The 8,737-nt window shown below is 44.1% G+C and overlaps 1 long non-coding RNA gene across 1 annotated transcript; it reads left to right on the top strand.

Annotated features, from left to right (window-relative positions):
• The first annotated feature begins 276 nt into the window (after positions 1 to 276).
• On the top strand, positions 277 to 6,089 carry LOC144160987 (uncharacterized). Its single transcript, XR_013320463.1, has 4 exons — positions 277 to 391; positions 3,109 to 3,228; positions 5,367 to 5,445; positions 5,534 to 6,089. It is a non-coding gene; the product is annotated as an uncharacterized LOC144160987 (long non-coding RNA).
• Positions 6,090 to 8,737: the final 2,648 nt, after the last annotated feature.

The raw sequence follows: 8,737 nt of genomic DNA, 5'->3' as shown, positions 1-8,737 counted from the left end.
AGGTTTATTCCACAACTCGATCGCTCATATACAGGATAGCCCAACAAACTCAACTTTTTGCTGGGTATGGCAACCTCATCTTTCTATTTACATTGCTTTATGTGTCTATGTTCAAGCCAGAATTTGTTTCGACGCATTTTGTTCACTTCGCGCCGTGTATGAACTGCGTTACGAAAACACCAAGCACAGCCGAAACCGAAACCCCGGCCTCAGTACTCCACTGCTCCATCCAGCAACATCGCCACGCCATCACGCCGCCGCATTCCTTTCTTCCTGGCCGCCGAGACCCCGAGACGGTGGAGTTGTACGCGCTTGTCGAGTGGCTTTGTTGTGGTTGTTTTGAAAACAGCGGATTATTGTTTCGACGAAGATATGTCGCCTGTGATTTAAGGTAAGTGACTAGTCAACTTTTTGCACTTTACTTGTGTATTTAACAGGGCAGGGCTCTTCCGTTCCGTGTTAGACGTTTGCGTCGTCGGTTAGCCCTAATGTTTTTTGACAGCGACTGATTTTGAGGGTTCCGTAGATCTGCCTTTCGACCGCGGATATTGCGTGCGGGACTAGAAACAGTAGGGCTGTTCGATTTACAGTCCCGGACTCACCGCCGATTCCCTGAAAGCAGTCAGGCATTCGATTTTCTTGTGTATCCTTATGGCTTCGGGGGATCATCGGACTCCGGCGGAATATCCGCGGTGAATTCGAGTCTGTAAATCGAAGAGCCCTATTGTTTGTGCCGTTTGTAGGCTTTTTGTTGAGCGAAGTAGGACCATACTGCTAGGTTGGCTAAACGGTTTGGTGCTCGCAACAACCGATCGCCATTTTTGGTGGGTAGTTCTTTTTAAGGAATTGCAAATTGTTCTTCGCATCATTTTTCGTACCTGGACTGGAGTGGTACGCTTTAGGTAACTTTTAGCCGAGGCACATAGCAGTCTACACTACACTGCAGGGATTGTCATTTTTCAAAGCGGTCACTCAGAAAAGTGCACTGGTACAAACAAGGCTCTCTGCGTTCAGATTGAGGGTACGATGGCTGAAATTGGCGTCACACTCGCAAGCCCCGCATGTGCAGTGAATGTTTGAGTGTTCCAATCGTTCGATAATCGCATATATGTTTGTGCATGTGCATCAGTAGCACCAAAAACGTTCATTCAACCCGAAGTTGCTACCACGTCGAAACTACACGCGTATCGTGCGTCTGGTGCAGAGGTATAAGCAATGCTGGCCGCACGTGGGGAGCGTTTAAGCACTGCAACATTCACTACCGTCTCCGAATAATTCGCGGCCACGCGTGTTGCTCAGTTAAATTTTGTATTGGGCTCTCATTCTGTGGATGAGTGCACCCCGCACAAGAGCAAATGCTTCAACAAAAAAAAAAAGTGGGTCTCCTCTGGACTGGTTAAGGCCGAAGGTCTCTTTCTAATAGCTTGTGTACATAATTGCACAGCAAATAATACACTCTGTTAAAAACACGACTTGATGTAAATAAATATAGTTCTAGAAAATATGCCGCTAGAGAATAGATGGGAGAACAGCCTTTTCTAGATGGTTAGATCACACTGAAAGTTTTTTCTTCATTTTTCAGAAGAGGATAACCTCTTTCTCATCGCAATAATTTTTTAAGCACTGGCTATTATCATTATTGGCAGTAATGCATTATTGTCATGTTTCAAATTTTGCGGCCTATACCAATGTGTATCATTTTTGAAAATCGTTTCAATGGGTTTGATGTCAATGTGAGCACAACCTTAAATCTGGTTCCCTATGCTTCCCTAAGACATCGCGGCCATTATTAAAGACTAATTAGATTCATGTTTTGAAGGAAAAAAATTGTTGCCATGATATTGACGGTACCAGCTGAAAACATGCACCGACGCATCATGTGGGCTTCAAGCACTGCGTGGGAAGAAGAATTGAACCTGGTTTAAGCTGCAGTCACCTAGAAGAGACTTTAGAAACAAAAAAAATTGCTTCACTTGTATTGTTGTTCAGCAGTTCATGACAGCCTTTCCAGCCTCCTTTGGCAGAATTGTTAGGCTGTGTATAGCGTTCCGTCTAGACGGAACGGCAACTGTCACTAAAGTTCCGTCCGGAGGAGACACAACTCGCGTTGAGAGCAGTCTTTCTTGATTTTTACCCATCCAGCAAAACAGCTACCGCTCACTGACTAGCCAGAATCACTGATAATTATTAATCATTATTAATAATTACAGATGATCGGACTAACTCTAGCTCAATCTGGACAGATCTCCAAGTCGCCACCCGACGCCCGCTTCACAATATTTCAGCGAGAGCAGTCGGTCTTGATTTTTACCTAACCGGCCAAACCGCTTCCGCTCACTGACTAGCCAGAGTCACTGTTAATTATTAATCACTGGTAATAATTAGAGGAGATTGGGTGTAACTGACGATGGCTACATCGGCCTTGGCTTCAGTGAGCGGGAGCGGCTCGGCCGCTTGAGTAAAAAACCAAGACCTACTGCTCTCATCGCGTGAATTGTAAAGCGGGCGGGAAGTTTTGCTATTACAAAACGCTAACCACGGCCACACACACACACACACAAAAATGGTGCGAGAATCGAACCAGGGCCTGCAACGTTCGTAGTCAGCCGCGGAACCACTACACCAAATCCCAGAATGAGAAATGGCGGCTAATTGGCTGGTTTTGATTTGGCGTTCAGTCTGGACGGAACTTTAGCAGTTTTTAGCATTCCGGCTGGACGGAACGCTAGGCACTCCCTAATTGTTAAGGCAACGTTATCATCATTTAGGTCTGCGCTTTGTCACAGAATCGTGGAAGCAATTAGCCTTATAGCAATGAGAGAGCTCATCTCGGCACCTTTTTACGCATACATGAACTGGTCATAATGAACGGCATCTACTTCCAAAGAGAGAATTGAGTTAGAAGCTTGATCGTTGACATTGTCACTATGCTGTGATAGTCACTTCGGCCATCCTTACATCCAGGTAATGTGGTATTTTAACGTTCTCATATTTTCGCTTGGAGTGTGAAGAACACCTTGCTCGACACCTTAATATCGCATTTAGAACTTTGGAGGATTAAGGCTAACGCAACTTACTTGTTGTTTGCCACTCACTTCTATTTTGCAGGCTACTGACTGTTACACCTTGCAGTGGAGATCAGCTGGCATGCCCTACTTGGTGGATGGACCTATCTGGATGGACCTCTCATCAGATGTCACTGGCTGTTTTTCACGTTGGTTACAATAGGTGAGCACCTAGGTCTATACAATTGTAGTGCAATGCTATGACGTGCACTGTGAAATTCAGTTACCAGAACTTGCCTAATTTGACCGAGAGTGCAGTGCTTTGGTCTTCCAATAGCACTGTATATATATGCTGGTCGGCATCTTCATTTCAGCAATTCATTGCTCTCTGAGTTTGGAATCAGTGAATTTGGATGTATTGTATTTAACGTCTTTATGTATTGTTTAACATGAACCTTTGCTGCCATTGTACATTGGACTGCTGAAACACAAGCACGAAGGTGGGAGTTCTTAGTAAAAAAGAGAACTAGGATGCACATGATGCAACATTTAGAAGTGACACAGCTGCTTGATATCCCCCTTTTCGTGCAGCCCACCGAATGCTCCTCCGCCTGTGAGAACGATAGCTCTCTTTTCCTCCGCCGCGTCGCCTGTGGTGCACGCTATCGGTGATGCGGTGGCGTCAATTCGGAAAGTGGCCACACAATCAGCCATCCGCGCTACAGTTCTTGGTTGGGCTGTTGTGTTATTGCGCTTCATGCTTCACTTGAGACACCTTGCTGAACAGGCTGCAATCACATATTTACGTGGAGTAGATGCATGGTCCTTAACATGGGATTGCACTATTCAGCTTGTTTTACTGGAATTTTCGATTCTGTAGCGTATTCGTGACCTTTGGGCTTTTTCTGAAGGAACTTGGGGCTGCTGATGACGACAGGCGAAAATATCAAGGTGGCGTGGGACAGCTTAATTTTTTCCAGGTTCGGCTCAATGTGTGATCAGCTTAGGAGCCAAACTGGGTTCACAAGTGACAACTTTTATTGGATCTTAAAGAGGGCCTTGAGAACAAAACAGTCCCTAACTTTCTGCATTCCATCAAACATCCCCCTCTCTCTCTCTCTAGAAAATTTGTTCTAAGGTTCTTAATGAGGTGGTTTGGTCAAATAAAAGGAACGATGGGTCATTTTGCCGCGCTGGATGTAGCAAAACATGCTGATGTTGTAGTGTGTTGTCAACCGACATGCCTAGGAACATGGCGCTGTTTGTCTGGTGGCTGTCTGTGACAATACGGATAATGAAGAACCCTACCTCTTACACAGTTGAGCACACTAAAATTCAGGTTACGGAGCCGGTCATGCTTCCTGTTCCCGGTAAAAAAATACCCTAAGGGGATAACGTCAGCCGTGGAAAGCCCCCGCAGGACAAACCAAAGGAGCCTGCAGGCTAATTCAGTGGCACCACCAGTTCAAGGTTCACAGCTTATATCAAGGCCGAAAATGTCGACTTGGCAGCCATAAATTACTTTTTCCTGTATTGACATTTCGTCAGTAATCAGGCTGCAGTATGGTTCTTTTAGTGACCGCAAGCTTTGTCCCTCCACTTGAAGCCGTTCCTTTATTAGGTTTATTACTCGAGTCTCTTGCAGAAGACAAGATTTTTAGTGTGCTTTGACACGGCAGCTTCAGCAGTTTTTTGCCCCTCACATGCTCGTATCCTTCCACAACACTTCCACAACACTTTGCCGCAACGTGGGTTCCTGTCTAGTTAGCGCGCCTTATCACTATTGATAATCTGTTCCATGGCAAATTTGGCACACCCGTTCTCCTTCTTGTGCGGCTTCCGAAAGGGTCTTTAGTGCTTGCACAGCTCGGTTGTCCTCATAGTATTGAACTTTCTCTAAATTCATCACAAGTTTGCTGAAGTTTTTGCAAGCGTTCGTTTAGTCTGCACTTTCATCTCAAGACTGTGTGCGTTTCTTTTCGTCGCTTCAATGCATCCAACCAGGTTAATATCATCTGGCCTTCTTCACTTTTCAATTTAACGTGTTCCTAACCTTCAACACACTCGCCTGAAGCTACATTTTTTTGCGCCTGGTATTCGCTGGCTGCGCTTTGAGCATAGAATTCTTCTAGACGAGGGTGTTTTGCTTCTTTCCCACCTGCTGCTAATGCATGTTCTCTTGAAATTCTCGGTTGCATGCATGCATGCTTGCATCTTACTAAAATCCTTTCCCGGGAAAGGCATTGCCACCATGCGATGCCTTTTAGAGCAGTGCCGGTCAAGAGCACCCTTCCATGACCTGAAGGGAGTCCTAGCAGGATGGTTTCCACTTAATTTGTTGAAAATGTTCTTTTTCTGCAGGCTTTCTATTTTTATGGCAAAGAGGAAGGGCAGAAGTAAGGGACCACATCGGAGTGACCATCTCAGAATCTTTAAGGAGGTATGTGAAATGTGAATATACATTTGTTTTGAGTTGATCTGGATTGTATAAGCTTTAGTGTGTAACTCAGTTTTTTTTTTCTTTTCAGCTGCCCACCTGTTCGAAGATAGTCACCGTATTTGATATTTAATGATAATATATTCAACGTTAAAACCAAGTTTGTTTTGTGTAATATTTTTAAGCACCCCAGCACACACATCTAAGCGCTCATAAAATGGTTAAGTTTTCAGATCATTGTAGCAGGATAGCAGAAAAATGATCACGACATGAATGGACAGAGCAAAACGCATATGCAAGCTTACTTATTTGCTGCAAATCTTATTTTATAAATTTATTCGCAAGAAATGAAACCAGTTTTTAATTAGCATTGCATAGCATCTTTCCTTTTCATGTCGTCATCATTTTTTGCAATTTCGCATATCTGCCGTCATACTGTCACCCGAGCTGCCAGCATCGACGCTACCATTGCCATCAGCTACCGACGCATGCCGTCATCCATCACCCTGCCAGCATGCAGTCATCTGCCATCATCCATCACCCTGCCAGCATGCAGTCATCTGCCATCATGCCATCATTAATTCCATTACCATAATCCACCATGTTGATTTTTGATGGATTCCATCAACTCCACATTTTCAATAGGGTTGATAGTCTCCCCTTGCAATCAATTTCTGCATGCGAGCGTGATTGCTTTGCTCTCCCCTTTCTTTTTTGTATTGCTGTTTTCTATATTCGTTGCTAACCGCCTAGGGGTACCCTGAACTGGTACCATGCACCGCCAGATGCATACCGCCCGGTGCTGCGTCATACGCGTGCACCTGCCTTCAGTTTTCTTTCTTTTCATGAGTTGTTTAACCTTGCTTTTTTTTTCTTTTCTGCTCTTTGTTTTCCAATGTACACTCATTTCGAGTCGAAACTGCCTGCCTGCTTTTGGGCGCGACCCTTGCCTCCCAGCAACAGGAGCCAAACCCCGATTCTTAGAACGGGTGTGCATGGGCAGATGTTCGCCCTTTGTGTACATGGGCATATCTTCTTTGGACCTTCTTCGTTCCACGTGGCTGATTTTTTTGCAAATGTCAAGCACGTGCATGCCCATATCCTGTTTTGACCCCTCTTTCACGCCTGTTGCCACGGGAGAAGAGGGAATTACCTTGTGTTTTGTTTTTCTTTGTTTGTTTCTTTTATTGTTTTGCCCTTTTTTCTCATGTTAGTACTGCGTGACTGTGGGTTCTTGTTATCCCTTTTTAAATTTTTATTTTTTTTCTCTTTCCGCTCCCTCTTTCACTTCTCTCATTCTTTTGCTGGCCACCAACCATGACCCGATTGTACAAACTCCCCTTCCCTTGCCCTCGCCCTTGCTACATTTTCTGTATATATATAACACTGAAACTAACTTTTTCTATACTCTGAAGAAAGGAAGTGCTCTTCCTAAAGAATCAGTAAACTTTTTTTTATTTTTTCTACGTCTTTCTTGTGTGTCTCTGTCTCTACTAACGTTATTTAATTGTGCTGTGTGTGAGGTTTTATCTTCCCAGACTATATATATATATATATATATATATATATATATATATATATATATATATATATATATATATATATATATATACATATATTGTAATGGAGATTGCTTGAAGTGCTCTCGCCGTCCAATCCCTCTTCACCGATCGGTCAATCCCCGAATGAGAATGTAGCATGAATCAACGGCTGTCATCACCGGTGCGTGATCGCGCGGCTCGAGTCAAATCCTCTGGCTGCTTCATCCTGGACAGTTTTGCCTCTCGATCCCTGTCCAGCGGACTCTGTCTTCCTTCCAATAAACCCCTTTGGAATATATATATATATATATATATATACAGAAAGAAAAACATGTGCAAAGAGTGGGGACCGAACCGAACCTACTCTGGGCGTGTGTTTTTCTTTCTGTCTTTCTTCCTTTCTTTCTTTCTACGTAAATTAATAAAAAATATATAATTTCACTAACCGTCAAAAAATAGTCCCCATGCCTCCTTTGGCGTTGTAGACTGCCGGAATTTATTTCTGTATATACATACATATATATATATATATATCCTTATTGCCAGTGCTGTTTGGCGTTTTAACAGTGTTTTTATAGTGCTGAATGAGGTATGATTGCCTTTTTTTATGCCGGAATAAATAATTGAAAATTCAAGTCGAGAAAAAATGCGCCGTTTTTTATTCCGGAAGCGGGAATCGAACCCGCAACCTCCGCATAACGCGTGCGGTGCGGTGCACCGCACGCACTGCACCGCAAGTGGTGTGTTGAGGTGGTGTACGTCCGTATTTTCGCGCGTATGACCTGCCCTTGCATACAACCTTCCCCCCACTTTCAGTCTGCGAATAAAAAAAAATAAAAATTGGCGAACCTCGCACCAACTTGCGCAAGGCTTGAACCATAGCTAAGCAGGAGGATTTCTTTCTATGTAAACACTGAAGAATACACCACCAGGCAATGCATTAGGTTTGAAACTGTTTTTTTTTTTTGATGATTTCATTGATTGTGGGGTTTTTACGCGCCCACGCTACACAAGTGACGAGGCGCGCGCGCCGTAGTGGAGGGCTCTGAAATCATTTTGACCACCTGGGGATGTTTATTAGGCGTGCGTCGAAATCTCGAACAGACGGACGTTTTAGCTTTTCGCCTCCATCAGAAAAGCGTCCGCCGTGGCAGGGAACCGAACGCACTTCCTTGGGCTCTACATCAGAGCGTGATATCCAGCTGCGCCACCACGGCGGGCAATTGTTTTTTAAATAATATTAATTTTTATTTCACTGCACTGAATACATATTCCGGCCGGCCCAAGCCAAAAAATCTTGTGGGGCCGTTTGTTAACCTGTTCCGTTGTCGCTTTTCACGGCGGTGGTAGTAGTCATGGTTGGACGGCACCCCCCCCCTGGCTCGCTCACAAATACCAAGATGTCAACGATCGCATCGCAAGAATCCTGGCTGATCACAACGGCTGAGCCACAGTCAAAACGCTTCAAAATATTGCCCGCAACATCCGCTTCAGGTACTGATGCAGTGAACAACATCGCAACCCAGCGTTGAAGACGCCTACACAACGAGGCAACAGTGCAATAGTACAAATAGTACAATAGTACAAAGAGAGTGCAATAAACATTTTTTTATTTCATGCACAACCTGTTGACTGCGTCATTTATAACAATATGTTTACTTTTTTGTGTGCCATGTAATACAACTTTGCAGGCTATTATCATTTTAATATACCTCGGTATGGCGGCATATTTACCTAACTTCCTGCGTTAAAAA

The sequence above is a fragment of the Haemaphysalis longicornis genome, unplaced genomic scaffold, assembly GCF_048455015.1.
Source record: "Haemaphysalis longicornis isolate Haplotype H1 unplaced genomic scaffold, Haemaphysalis longicornis Haplotype H1 scaffold_11, whole genome shotgun sequence".
Lineage (NCBI taxonomy): Eukaryota > Metazoa > Arthropoda > Arachnida > Ixodida > Ixodidae > Haemaphysalis > Haemaphysalis longicornis.
The sequence above is the reverse complement of the archived record's forward strand: the minus strand, read 5'-3'. Positions and strand labels throughout refer to the sequence as shown.